The 15243-nt window shown below is 36.2% G+C and overlaps 1 long non-coding RNA gene across 2 annotated transcripts in view; it reads right to left on the reverse strand.

The window, feature by feature from the left end:
- Positions 1 to 15243, reverse strand: part of LOC129644767 (uncharacterized) — a 64522-nt gene that overhangs the window by 25445 nt on the left and 23834 nt on the right. The window lies entirely within an intron of this gene.

Raw genomic sequence — 15243 nt, forward strand, 5'->3', positions numbered from 1 at the left:
TGATGTCACTCTGGAAAATGAATGGATTGAGGATATTATGATCCTTTTTTCTTATGCACCTATACTTGAATTTTAATCAGTTAATTAATTTCTTCTAACATTCCTTTTCATGTCCTCCTATTTATGGCCATAAGTTACGAATAATAAAAGTGCCAATGTGTCTCTTGCATGGAAATCCTCTGAATTATTTCTTATATAAATGGTAGGCAACACCAGAGCTTCTCTCCTTCACTGTGTAAAAGGAAGGATACTAGAAATATTTAGCTATATATAAATTTCTCTAAATTTTAATTAGCTCAATCATGTTTTAAGAGCTATCCTATTTTTCAAATATACAATAATATAGGAAGTCAGTCAAGTCAGAAAGTTAGGACTACTCTGTTCTAGCTTAATTTTATAAGGTCAAAGTTTCTTAATATAAATGGCTTTTGCTAGTTGTTTACATGTTCTTGGATGAATAGAGTCACATATTTTGTGTATCTATGTGCAAATTTTCACACAATGACCACTAATAATTTGACTTAAGTATTTTATTGCTGACTTAAATACCCTTTTCTAATTTTGAGGCTTGAAAGTGAAAGTGAAGTCGCTCAGTAGTGTCCAGCTCTTTGTGACCCCACGGACTGACTGTAGCCTACCAGGCTCCTCCATCCATGGGATTTTCCAGGCAGGAATACTGGAGTGGGTTGCCATTTCCTTCTCCAGGGGATCTTCCCGACCCAGGGATTGAACCCAGGTCTCCCACATTGTAGGCAGACGCTTTACCATCTGAGCCACCAGGGAAATCCTCAAAATGAATTTGTTTTGCTTATTTATTATTTGGCCATACCATGTACATGTGGGATCTTAGTTCCCTGATCAGGGATCAAACCCATGGCCCCTGCAGTGCAAACAGGGAGTCTTATTATAGCTCACCATTTTTTCAGGTCAAACTGAAAGACCCTAGAGGTTTGTCAATGCCTTCACAGTCTACAATAATTCCTTAAACTCAGGATTGGTTCAGTTCAGTCGCTCAGTCGTGTCCGACTCTTTCTGACCCTATGGACTATAGCATGCCAGGCTTCTCTGTCCATCACCAACTGCCAGAGCTTGCTCAAACTCATGTTCATTGAGTCGGTGATGTCATCTAACCATCTCATCCTCTGTCGTCCCCTCCTCCTCCTGCCTTTGATCTTTCCCAGCATCAGGTCTTTTCCAGTGAGTCAGTTCTTCGAATCAGGTGGCCAAAGTATTGGAATTTCAGCTTCAGCATTTGTCCTTCCAACAGATATTCAGGACTGGTTTCCTTTAGGATTGACTGGTTTGATCTCCTTGCAGTCCAAGGGACTCTACACCACAGTTCAAAGGCATCAATTCTTCGATGCTCAGCATTTTTTATGATCCAACTCTCACATCAATACATGACTACTGGAAAAACCATAGATTTGACTAGATGCACCTTTGTCTGCAAAATAGTGACTCTGCTTCTTAATATGCTGTCTAGGTTTGTCAAAGCTTTTCTTCCAAGGAGCAAGCATTTTTTAATTTCAGGACTGCAATCACCATCTGCCGTGATTTTGGAGCCCAAGAAAATAAATATCTCACTGTGTCCATTGTTTCCCCATCTATTTGCCATAAAGTAATGGAACTGGATGCCATGATCTTAGTTTTTTAAATGGCAAGAAAAACTCAGGATGATTATTACTTTAGTTCTTAAAAAATACAGATAAATCCACATACTTCTGTAATATAGTCAATGAAGAATTCAACTTTTTTCTGTTCTAATCATCTTTGGTTCTGTAATAAATGTACTCAAGTATTAACGGTTAGTTTCCACCCATATTTATCAGAGTAGGGAAGTTTGGTCTTTGGGGAGAAAACCTAGAGCCTCAGATAAAGTGCATATAGAATTCTCAGATTATTTCACCATGAAATAACTTTCTGCAGTAAGCACTAATTAAAAGAACTTCAGACTATAAAATTGATAGAAAAATGTTAATTTTGCTTGTTTATCTTGAGAAGTTTTGAGTACTGTTATTGGCGTTTTGTATTAGAGTAGTATCACGTACTATCTTTATCCTTGTTCTGTCTGGGCTGGTTGTAATACAGAGATCTGACACCAGTTGGGGCCATAAAATATCTACAAGTTCGTTTGTAAATAGTTCCAGCTATGAAATAGAATGTTCTGAGTCAGAATCACAGTATAGTTTAGTATAAAATAGCATGCTCAATACTACGGGACTAGGTATCATGTGGGCTGGAGTGATGCTTAATTTTATGTGTTAATTTGACACAGATCATGGTGTCCGGTCAAACAACAGTCTAGATTTTGCTATGAAGGTATTGTTTCTGTGTGATTAACATTAAAATCAAGGGCCATTGAGTCAAGTAGCTTACTCCCCATAGAGTGGGTGGGACTTGTCCAACTGGTTGAAAGCCTTAAGAGCAAAGACTGAGGTTTACCCTAGGAGGAGGGTATTTGAACATAACTGCAACACAGAACCATCCCCTAGGTTTCCTATCTGCCTGCTGTCCCCAAAAGAATTGGGAATCAAAATCACAACTTCAGCTCTTGAATTTCCAGCCTGCTGGCTTGCCCTGATTTTGGACTTGACAGTCCCCACAATCTGTGAAATAATTCTTTAAGATAAATCTTTGTTTCTCTCTCTTTCTCTTTATATATATATATATAATACATATATGTAGATATTAATATAGTAATAATTCCTTAAAATAAATCTTTCTTTCTAAATATATATATATATATAATCTCTCTCTACACATTTATATATAATATCTCAGCATGCATTATATATATGTGTGTATATATAGTTATAGATATGTATATATAGATAGCTAGATATCCTATTGGTTCTGTTTCTTTGGAGCACCCTGACTAATAAAGCCAGTAACCAGGGAAGACTGCATTTTAATAATGTAACAGGAGAGTTTGGCTCTAAAAATACTCACATGTATAAGTCATTACAGAGTTTCTAGGTAAACTCAGAGCAGTGAGTGCCACAGTCTGTTCAGGCTCACTCTATCTTTTCTCTCTAAGCTATATGATTATGTGCTCTTACCATTATATACCAATTTAGTTAGAACTCTTTATCATTTTAGCATTACTATCTTCTGCAATTAAGCTTTTGAATCTAGTAGGTTATCAAATGATTACAGTTGCTCTTACTAAATTTACACAACTAAAGTTTGTGTCAATTTACACAACCAGGGACAATGCAACTAGTGGCAATATAGTCAAAGAAATAGCCAACAGTTCCACAGGATTCTAGCAGTGGAAAACACTGATACTATTACCACACTCTATTTTGTAGCTACGGTTCTATTACGTAGACGTTTGCAGAGGAACCTAGAGGAAATAGAGGTTTCTGTCATTACGCTCACAAGATGTCTCAGTCTTCCAGCAGACATATTTTACTCCTCCTTTCTACATCTAAATCTCAGGAGGGGCCCGGTGCAGCCAAGCTTCAAGATAATTTGGAAAATGTACTTCTTGCTTTTTACTTCTTTTTTATTTTAAAAATATCTATCTTCCTCTTTTATGTTTAAAATATCTATTGATATTTTATTGATGTCTAGAAGAAAGGAAACTAGAAGACCGTAGAGTGGGTGTTGAGTTACAGTAACCACCAGAGTGGGCTCTGTTTGGCTTCTTGACTTGAATTTGCACAAACCTTTTCATATTTATAGCTTCCCTGGTGGCTCAGATGGTAAAGCGTCTGCCCGCAATGCAGGAGACCTGGGTTCGATCCCTAGGTCGGGAAGATCCTGTGGAGAAGAAAATGGCAACCCACTCCAGTACTTTTGCCTGGAAAATTCCCTGGACTGAGGAGCCTGATAGGCTACAGTCCATGGGGTCGCAAAGAGTCTGATACAACTGAGGGACTTTACTTTCACTTTTCATATTTACACTTAAGAATGAATGCTAACAGTAGTATAATCCTACCTAATACAAAGTATGAATATTTTGTAGACTGTCCATCAATTTTGGTTTTGCATGGTATTTTCTATAGATATTTTCTCATGGTTATATTGATGTTATGTAATTTTATAAAAATAACTCAGAGTTAATGTGCTCTTCTCAATAAATCAGATCAAAGGGTGCTTTCTATTCAGATGTCTCATTATGAGCGATTTTAACCTTAATTGTGGTTAAGGTGCCCTCTGGTAGGTTTCTCCACTGTCAAGTAATTTTCTCTTTGTAATTAGTCAATGTTTTGAAGAAGATATATCCTTTTTAAATACATAAATATCCTATTTCTTCTTAAATTTTTACTCACTGAGTTTTAGCACACATCAGTAGGTTTTCCTGTAGCAACTATTACTGTGTTGTCATCCATTATTTTTTACCATTGTAGTTGGCAGTACTAAATGACCTGCCATTTGAGGGTTTTTGACCATTGAGGGTTAAGGACGTATCCTGCCTTGCATATATTTTGTGACATCATTCCTATCTTCTTTTGTAACTAAAATTAGTCACCTCATCCAAGTAAAAATAAAACTTCTTTTCTACTGATATGGTGATATGAGGCGTCCAAAAAGTCATATCCATACAGTACAATAAAACTATTGCTGTACTTCTCGGTAGAAAGATGCCTTTTGCTTCTGAGAACTTAAATCATAAGATCATATAGTTCTGGGATGGCAAACATTTGCCAGTAACTCATCTGGAATAGCTCCCAGACTATATATTTTGCTAATGAGAGAAAGATCATAATATACTGGCCACTAATTCAAAGCATGTTCTGTATCCTGTAGGTAGGCTCCACAACTCTGCAGGGCATGGGTTTACAGATGATGCCATAACTGAGGTTTCATAGGCCATTCCACTACTTTGTAAGGTCAACTGCTTCTGATAATGTGGCACATGCAATAATGATGGAACACATAAATGTTAGAGCAAAGATACCAATATTAAGTTGAATACAAACTGATGATTGTAGCATTGAATAATCTACTGATGATGATGCTGATGCATAGCAGTCTTTTGGATGATTTGAAAGTCCACTGTCATCAATTCATTACACCTGATACACCACAAGGCTTTTGCCACATTGATAACTAGACATTTGTTGAGCACATCCAGAACCAGTATTGCTGCTACCATATCTACATATCCATGAGCTCACTGGGGAAAGAGGCAGATTATAGTGTCAGCTGATTCAAATGCCATGTGGAGGGAGCATTCTCATTTTACACAAATATTGTCAAGGCCTGGTTCCACTGTGAGAGGTACATCCTTGTATATCTTTTTTTTTTTTTAAATCCTGTTAATGTAGCAAAACAAATAACCACTACTTATTAGTCAGCGTAGATTATAATTCCTGTCTGTGTCCCTTTAAGTCAATATAGATTCTGTGTACAGCTCCCAGTTCTATTCAGGAAGAATTTTACTTATTTACAGTCCATCTGGGTCACCATAAAACAGTGCTATTTTAGCTCATGTCAGCATATTAGTTAACACAATCTGTAAACCACTTCTGATTTTTTCTCATTCATCCATTGTGCAAAAATAACTGGTATGATAAGAATTCAGATGCTTGTGCAGCAAGCATATTCACATTAAGAATCCACATGTTAATACAACTTAACTGTAATTTTTCAGCCTTCTTGAACCAGGATATATTTGCTACTGGCCATGCCTGCTTCATGGGTTGGTAGTAAGAAAGCACCCACTTCAAGAAGAACAGCTCAAATTAAATGGCTACTTTATACTGCATGTTTAAGTGTCTCTGGCAGAACCCAATACCAAACCTTGACCTCCATCTCAGAAGTAGAATAATCATTTTCCAAGGAAGGCATAGCTTGGTGATAAAAGAAATAAGTCATGGGAATGTAATATACATAAAGGTGACTATAGCTAATAATACTGTGTTGCATATTTGGAAGTTGCTAAGAGAGTAAATCTTATAAGTTTTCATAACAAGCAATAAAAAATTTTGTGAGTATGTATGTTAACAAATATTAACCTGACTTACTGTGGTGATCATTTCTCAATATACACAAATATTGAAACATTGTGTTGTACACCTGAAACTAATACATTATATGTAAACCAAAACTCATTTAAAAAAAAAAGAATAAAACATGACTTCATCTCAAACTGAAATTGCCTGTATTGTAACTACTCTATGTAGGCTTCCACAGGAGCTATAGAGCACAATTGTTGCTATTCAGTTGCTAAGCCATGTTAGACTCTGCAACCCCATGAACTACATTACCCCAGGCTTCTCTGTCCTTAACTATCTTCCCGAGTTTGCTGAAACTCATATCCATTGAGACAGTGATGCCATCCAACTGTCTCATCCTCAGCAGCCTTCTTCTCTTGCCCTCAATCATTCCCAGCATCAGAGGTTTTTTCCAAATGAGTCAGTCCTTGGCATATGGTAGCCAAAGTATTAGAGTTTCAGCTTCAGCACCAGTCCTTCCAACGAATATTCAGGTTTGATTTCCTTTAGTATTGACTGCTTTGATCTCCTTGTTGTCCAACGGACTCTCAAGAGTCTTCCTCAGGACCACAATTCAAAAGCATCAGTTCTTTGCCACTTAACATTCTTAATGGTCCAACTCTCACATCTGTTCATGACTACGGGAAAAAAAACATAGCTTTGACTATATGGACCTTTGTCAGCAAAGTGATATCTCTGCTTTTGAATATGCTGTTTAGGTTTGACATAGCTTTCCTTCCAAGGAGCAAGCATCTTAAATTTCACAGCTTCAGTCACCATCTGTAGTGATTTTGGAGTCCAAGAAAATAACATCTATTACTGCTTCTACTTTTCCCCCTTCTATTGGTCATAAAGTGATGGGACGGGATGCCATGATCTCAGTTTTTAGACTGTTGAGTTTTGAGCCAGCTTTTTCACTCTCTTCTCTCACCCTCATACAGAGGCTCTTTAGTTCCTCTTCACTTTCTGCCATTAGAGTGGTGTCATCTGCATATTTGAGGTTGTTGATATTTTTCCTGGCAATCTTCATTTCAGCTTGTGAGTCATCCAGCCCTGCATTTCTCATGATATACTCTGCATAGAAGTTAAATAAGCAGGGTGACAATATGCAATCTTGTCATACTCCTTTCTCAATTTTGAACCAGTCCGTTGTTCCATGTCCAGTTCTAACAGTTGCTTCTTGTCCTGCATACAGGTTTCTCAGGAAACAGGTAAGGTGGCCTGCTATTCCCATTTCTTTAAGAATTTTCCACAGTTTGTTGTTATCCACACATGCAAAGGCTTTGGCATAGTTAATGAAGCAGAAGCAGAAAAAAATTCAAAAATTTTCTTGAATTTCCTTGCCTTTTCTGTGACCCAGCAGATGTTGGCAATTTGATTTCTGGTTCCTCTGCCTTTTCTAAATCCAGCTTGTACATTTGGAAGTCCTCGGTCCACATGCTGCTGAAAGATTTTGAGCCTAATCTTGCTAGCATGTGAAATGAGTGCAATTGAAATGTAATTTGAATATTCTTTGGCATTGCCTTTTTTGGGGATTGGAATAAAACCAGACCTTTTCCAGGCCTGTGGCCACTGTTGAGTTTTCCAAACTTGCTGACATACTGAGTATAGCACTTCAACAGCATCATCTTTTAGCACAATAAGCTACTCATATATGGGCTTCCCAGGTGGTGTTAGTGGTAAACTAATCCAAGCAAGAATACTGGAGTGGGTTGCCATTCCTCCTCCAGGGAATCTCTCCAACCCAGGGATTGAAACTGTGTCTCCTGTACTCCTGCATTGTGGTCACATTCTTTATGCATTGAGCCATTGGGAAGCCTTTTACTAACCATAGGTAAGATAAATGTTATAGTTACAAAAGGCCCCAAACTCCTTCTGTCCTTGGAGCTCTCAACCCAGGGGTTCCCCAACTTACCATTGACCTACATCACCTGACAAATAAACCTCTAAACTTCCTCTTCCTCCTGTGGAGGTCCTTTCTGGGAACCTATATCCCTTCTAGAGTGTGACCTCTAGCTGCTGCCTCTGGAAGGTCTCTTATTCAGGAACTTCCGCTTTCATAGACCCCTGTCCATCACCATCTAATAAAGCTTATTGTGTGTTGCTGCCTCTTGAGGTCTTCTATTTTTTTCCAGAGCAATTCTGAAATTCTCTAATTTACCAGATGCTCTAAAAATTTAGCAAACCTCCAATCATGTGGCAATCAATATACTTAACTTAGAAGCTTTTGAGGCCATATTATTCATTCTCAGCATCTTCAAAAACTCATGAGAAAGAAAATATTCTCTAAGCACTGAGAGGCAGTAGGAAGGACATAAATCTAAGTTATGTACAGCCAAGGGCAACAGGCAAACTCTGTCTCCTCCCAGCATGAAGAGAAGTCACTTAGTGTTTGAACCATCAGAAATATTAGTGGTAATAAGAACTCGGTGTGTGTGGAAGAGAAAAACTACATACAGAATTCAGATAATTGTAATTCTGGGAGGAATAAAGCAGGGGGACTTTAGTGCAGGACAGGGGCAGCAGAGACAACCACCAATAACACTGGGAAAAATAATTGTGTCCTAAAGTGCTCCCTGTGTTGTTAATTATAATACTTCTATGAAACCAAATGTGATTTCTATCTGTGCCAGTCTCATTTTTTTCCAGAACTGTTGGCTCTATGAGTCCTGTCCTGAGATTCTCTGCTGAAATAGTGAGAAAAAAAAAAAATACAAACACTTTTGTTCTTTTCTCTAAAGTACTGAAATGAAAGAGAGCGAGGAAAAAAAAAAAAAGGAAGATGAAATGTTGATTATATGGTAGGCTGAGATGAGAGCAGAGAAAGGATGATTTTTATGAGCTCATATTCTTGCAACCCAATTCATCAGTTTGAAATTCAAACACTTGTCAAATAAGACAAGTTCTGCATGGTTATAACTTGGAAGCACTATAGCTATTGATTTTTATATTTAGATTCTTTTTTTTTTATTCCTAGGAATACACTGAGTTTTGTAAAATTTACTGCAATTTCAGTGGGAAGAAAATAACAGTAAATACAAGAACATAACTCAAGAAAAATGCTCAAAAAGTATTTTTCAGAGAACTGTCTATACACACAGGACAAGCACATGTGTCATATTTTCCAATAGAGAGCTGATTATGATGCTCTGACTTTTTTTGAGATGATTCACTGTATGTCCTAATTTTTCCTCAGAAAATCTAATTGCTACATGTGCATTTTTCATGCAACTGAAATAGGAAACCTACTAAAATGTATCCATGTATTTTATATTCAGTGAGTGAGTCTGACACTATATTTATTTATCAGGTTATATAATCTAAAACATTATATTTGTAATAGGCTATGATGAGGCTAAAAATAAGCAATGTCAAAATTTATTACATTCTTAAAGACCCAATTTGAACATTAGTCAAAAACAAAAATCAGAGGAATACTATACTTACAAAGTTATTATAGCTTACTGTTATAAAAATAATATAATTCAAATTAGTTTAGAAATTAGTTACATAAAATAGCTTAGGTCTGAGTAATATTTATCGCTCCAGCAAGTAAATTAAGATATGAAATTGTTAAAGTCAGCTCTGTCTTTTCAAGCTTGAGTTTTCCCTATTTATATTATAATCTAACTTTGTTCGCCAAGGAAGTTTGAGGAGATATGAAGACCAATCATTAGATTACATGTGTATACACATTTTGTTCTCTTCAGTCTTCTGTGCATAGGCACTACAATCACATTTCCAAATACTACCTTAACTCTATCCTAATACTGCATTCAGGGCTTCCCTGGTGGCTAAATGGTAAAAAACTTGTCTGTAATGTGGGAGACACTGGTTAGATCCCTGCATCAAGAAGATCCTCTGAAGAAGGGAATGACTACCCACTCCAGTTGCCTGGGGAATGCCATGGAAAAAGGAGCCTGGTGGGCTACAGTTCATAAGGTCGCAAGGAGTCAGAAATCGCTGAGTGACTAACACTTTCATTTTCAATACTGTATTTGAGAGTTATTCCTTTATTTATTTATTTTATTTTTGCTAGTTATTTTACAGTCAATACAAGGAAATTGACTTAGCAACTTACTTTTAGTGACTAGTATATAAAAAAAAACAGTGGCAGGATTTTACTCCAAGATTATCTTATAAAAATGTTCTGCCATTCATTCTGTTCACTATTCTTGATCTCTTATTTTCTCTCTTGAATAAAAACCAGTTGCCAAAGACATTTGCTGCCTTATAGAGAGACCAATTTGGCAAAAGAAAAAAAAAAAAGGAAAGAAGGAAGGAAGCCAACTAAGGTGTTCTCTATTCAAAGATTAGTGAAAAACTGAAGCGTTCAATTCAGTGACAATTCAGCAGGCCGTAAGAGTGATATTGGAAGTGGACACTTCCTCAGTCAAGCCTTTAAGATGACCAGCACTGACCACCACCTTGAATGCATCCTTATGTGAGACCCTGAGGCAGAAGGCCCAGCTAAGCCATATTCATATTCCTGACTTACAGAAACTGTTAGAAAAAAATTAATGTTTTCTGCCCTAAGGCACTACATTTTGTGGTAATTGATTACATAGCAATAAAAATTTAATCCATGGGGTTTCCAAGATCACTGTATATAGGTTACAAAAGAGAAAAAAATAAAAATGAAAAATAACCTCAGTGACTACAAAATGTGAATGCTAGTGATAGACATGATGCATTTGGGAGCAAAAGCACCTTGGCTCTAGGAGCCAAATAAAATTTGCTTTTGGTAGATTAAGGAAAGAGTAGAGCATTCAAATATTAGGAAATGTAGGGTTAGGAATGAGGTCACAGCTGAAAATAGATATTTAAGAGAGGTTTATATACTTATAAATATATAGCAGCTTAAAGCTTTTCTCATTCAATACGTCAATTAAAATATGACAAAAGGTTCCCAGTAAGTTGTTTTCTATGAAAAATACCATCCTGTTATTTGAAGTTTCAGGATTGGGGCTTCTGACTTGATTCAACAGATAAAGCATTATTTATTTGTTTGTTTGTTTCTTTATTTAACTATCATCAAATGTATCAAAAAGGAACTATTAGATTATGTGGCTAAATGCTGCTTTCATAACTTTCTATACTTTAAGAGGATATTTTCATTATATGTACAAATATATATTTGACTAAAATTAGACAAGTAAAAACACTAGAGGTCAGCATGTGTGGCTGAAAAATGAGAGTTTAAATGAGTGACATGGAAATCAAAACTATATTTTTACATTTGAGAACAAAATTTTTCTTAGATTGAGTCTAACAATGAGGTCTAACAAATTAAATTCTAAAATGTTGCATGTTTATATATGATTTGTCATAATCACCCTTATTTTTTCATAATTAGTACAACACTACTCAGATCTGATAAAGTCAACTTCAAAATCCTGATTTCCCCATTCCAACCTGAATAGGTTGTTGAGTTTGGGAACTTTACTAATTTATTAATATTTTCTAATATTTCTTAAGCATAAGTTTGTTTATTTGTACAATGAATATAATATATTCTAATAAAACAAATATAATATATTCTAATATATATTAGGTGATACCTATCTAGTTCAATGAAGAAATGCAAATAAAATGCTTAGAACAAATATTATAGATAATTAATACTTAATTAATATCAAATATTATGATTTTTTCTCTCCAAATTTTGTTCCTCAAAGGGCTTATCTTTTGGAGAGATGTCAATTAGCAACTAAATGAGAAAAATAAATAAATAAACAGCCCAATTGAAAAAATGGGCAGAAGACCTAAATAGACATTTTTCCAAAGAAGACATGCAGATAGCCAACAGGCACACAAAAAGATGCTCAACAATGCTAATTACCAGAGAAATGCAAATCAAAACCACAATGAGATATCAGCTTACAACTGTCAGAATGACAAAAATAAATGTTGGCTAGGATGTGGAGAAAAGGAAACTCTCCAAAAAACAACTACTTTTGCTTCATTGACTACACCAAAGCCTTTGACTGTGTGGATCACAGCAAACTGTGGAAAATTCAGAAAGAGAGAGGAATACAAAACCATCTTACCTGTTCCCTGAGGAAACCTGTATGCAGCACAATAAGCAACAGTTAGAACTGGACATAGAACAACAGGCTGGTTCAAAATTGAGAAAGAAGTATGACAAGGCCATATATTGTCACCCTGTTTATTTAACTTTTACACAGAGAACACCATGTGAAATGCCAGGCTGGATGACCCACAAGCTGGAAGCAAGATTGCCAGGAGAAATATCAGTAACCTCAGATATGCATATGACACCACCCTAAAGGCAGAAAGCATATTGAAAAGCAGAGACATTACTTTGCCAACAATGGTCCATCTAGTCAAGGCTACGGTTTTTCCAGCAGTCATGTATGGATGTGAGAGTGGACTGTGAAGAAAGCTGAGCGCTGAAGAATTGATGCTTTTGACTGTGGTGTTGGAGAAGACTCTTGAGAGTCCCTTGGACTGCAAGGAGGTCCAACCAGTCCATTCTGAAGGAGATCAGCCCTGGGATTTCTTTGGAAGGAATGATGCTAAAGCTGAAACTCCAGTACTTTGGCCACCTCATGCGAAGAGTTGACTCATTGGAAAAGACTCTGATGCTGGGAGGGATTGGGGGCAGGAGGAGAAGGGGATGACAGAGGATGAGATGGCTGGATGGCATCACTGACTGGATGGACGTGAGTCTGAGTGAACTCTGGGAGTTGGTGATGGACAGGGAGGCCTGGTGTGCTGCGATTCATGGGGTCACAAAGAGTCGGACACGACTGAGCGACTGAACTGAACTGAAAGGCGGAAAGTGGAGAGAAACTGAAGAGCCTCTTGATGAAGGTGAAAGAAGAGAATGAAAAAGCTGGCTTGAAATTCAGCATTCCAAAAACTAAGATCATGGCACCTAGTTCCACCACTTCATGAAAAATAGATGGGGGAAAAATGGAAACAATGACAGACTTTATTTTCTTGGGCTCCAAAATAACTGCTGACGGTGACTGCAGCTATAAAATTAAAAGATGCTTGCTCCTTGGAAGAAAAACTATTACAAACCTATATAGCATATTAAAAAGCAGAGACATTACCTTGCTGACAAAGGTTCGTATAGTCAAAGCTATGGCTTTTCCAGTAGTCATGCATGGATGTGAGAATTGGACCATAAAGAAGGCTGAGTGTCAAAGAAATGATCCTCTCAAAGTCTGGTGCTGGATAAAACTGACTTTTCAGAGTCCCATGGACAGCAAGGAGATCAAACCAGTCAGTCCTAAAGGAAATCAACCCTGAATATTCACTGGAAGGGCTGATGCTGAAACTGAAATTCCAATACTTTGGCCACGTGATGTGAAGAGATGACTCATCAGAAAAGACCCTGATACTGGGAAAGATTGAGGGCAAAAGGAGAAAAAAGCAATGGAGAATGGGAAGCTTGGATGGCATCATTGACTCAATGGATATGTGTCTGAGCAAACTCTGGGAAATAGTGAAGGACAGGAAGTTTGGCGTACTGTTATCCACGGGATTGCAAAGAATCAGACATGACTGAGCGACTGAACAACAGTATACTATTAATGGGAATGTAAATTGGTGCAACAAATTTTGAAACAGTTTGGAGGTGCCTCAAATGACTAAAAATAGAATCATGATATGATGCAGCATTTCCACTAGTTGGTATATATTTGAAGAAAAGGAAAATACTAATTCAAAAAGACATATACACCACAATGATCACAGCAACATTATTTACAATAGATATGGAAGCAACCTCAGTGTCCATCAACAGATGAATGAGTAAAGAATATATTGTATACATTAAATAAAGCAAAGCATAAAATTCAGTAATTTGATTGGTTGTATATTTTGATATGTCTGCCTTTACTATGTAAAAATATGGCAGTTTGATTTTATTATTTAAGTATGAGAAAATTCTCTATGTTAATTATTTTAAATAAGCAAATGTATTAAAACTCATTGCTGATAGTGTCATAAATATAGAAATTAAAAAAAATTATCTCAGACATGTCTTGATAACTTTGGAACAACTAAAAATGTCATAATAAAACTAGATAAAAAGATTATTTCTTGGAAAAGAATCTCAGCCCACAAAGATTGACAGTAGTTAAATTGGAAGGAAAATAGAACTGCCAAGAATAACTTAGTTAACACTGACATTCTATGCAAAAGTATTTAAAGTATTTCCAATTTTTGTTTATATATGATGGGAGGTTAAAAATAAAGAGATGCTTAAATCAGGCTCACAATTGTGATTTACATATAAAAATGCAATGGGCTTCAAAGTTAATACCATCCATACAATTAATTCACAAACTAGATAAAACTGTATGAATTAAATGAAGCTTTTCTAGGCAATAAAACTTGCTTGTAACTTTAATCGCTGAGTTGAAAGAGATACTTGAAAATTCCTAAGAGAAATCCTAGGGTTTATTCTTAGAATGGTATTAATGGACATGTTTGATTTATTTTCTTCAAACTGACACTTTGTACAAAGTTTTCATGAAGTCTAAGAAAAGTTAATTTAAATAGTTGCATTAAATAAGAAGACAGACAACAGCCATTTGAGCTGCCTGGTAAGGAACTTGGGGTTCTGGCAACATAATGTGACAATGTAATAGAACCAAATACAGAAGTACACAGAAATGTCTGAATAAAAAAACAGCTCGATTAATACAATCTCCAGGCAATGCTAGAATGAACTATGTTAGTACAAGTATTCTAGTCCCCTAAACTTCAAATCATAGAAAGGATCAAGGAGTTCATCTTCATTTTATAAATGAACTAAGAATAACTTAGGAGGTCGGGAAAATTCCCTAAAATCTTTAATAATTAATGCAAAGTTCAAATCTTATCTCAAGTCTTCAAATTTCTAGTTTAATGTTCTTTTCGCCTTTGTCATCTCATTTTTCAAAGATGTAGTATCTGAAGTGTGGCTTTTTAGAAATTACTAAACTCTTTAAAACATGTTTTCTTGTGATAGCTTAAATTCATACCAGTGATTTCATCAAGCTACTAATTATTTCCTTAATTAAGTACAAAAACATTATAATTCATGAAGGTATATGAATTAACATCTTATTTATAAAGAATAAATTAATATGAGTTAAAATTGTATTATCTATACCTGATATCTGCTTCCCTGGTGGCTCAGATGGTAAAGAATTTGCCTGGAGACCAGGATTTGATCTCCTGGGTTGGGAAGATCCCTTGGAGAGGGGAATGGCAATCCACTCCAGTATCCTTTCCTGGAGAATTTTATGAACAAAGGAGCCTGGTGGGCTACAGTCCA

Source organism: Bubalus kerabau, chromosome 2 (genome assembly GCF_029407905.1).
Source record: "Bubalus kerabau isolate K-KA32 ecotype Philippines breed swamp buffalo chromosome 2, PCC_UOA_SB_1v2, whole genome shotgun sequence".
NCBI lineage: Eukaryota > Metazoa > Chordata > Mammalia > Artiodactyla > Bovidae > Bubalus > Bubalus kerabau.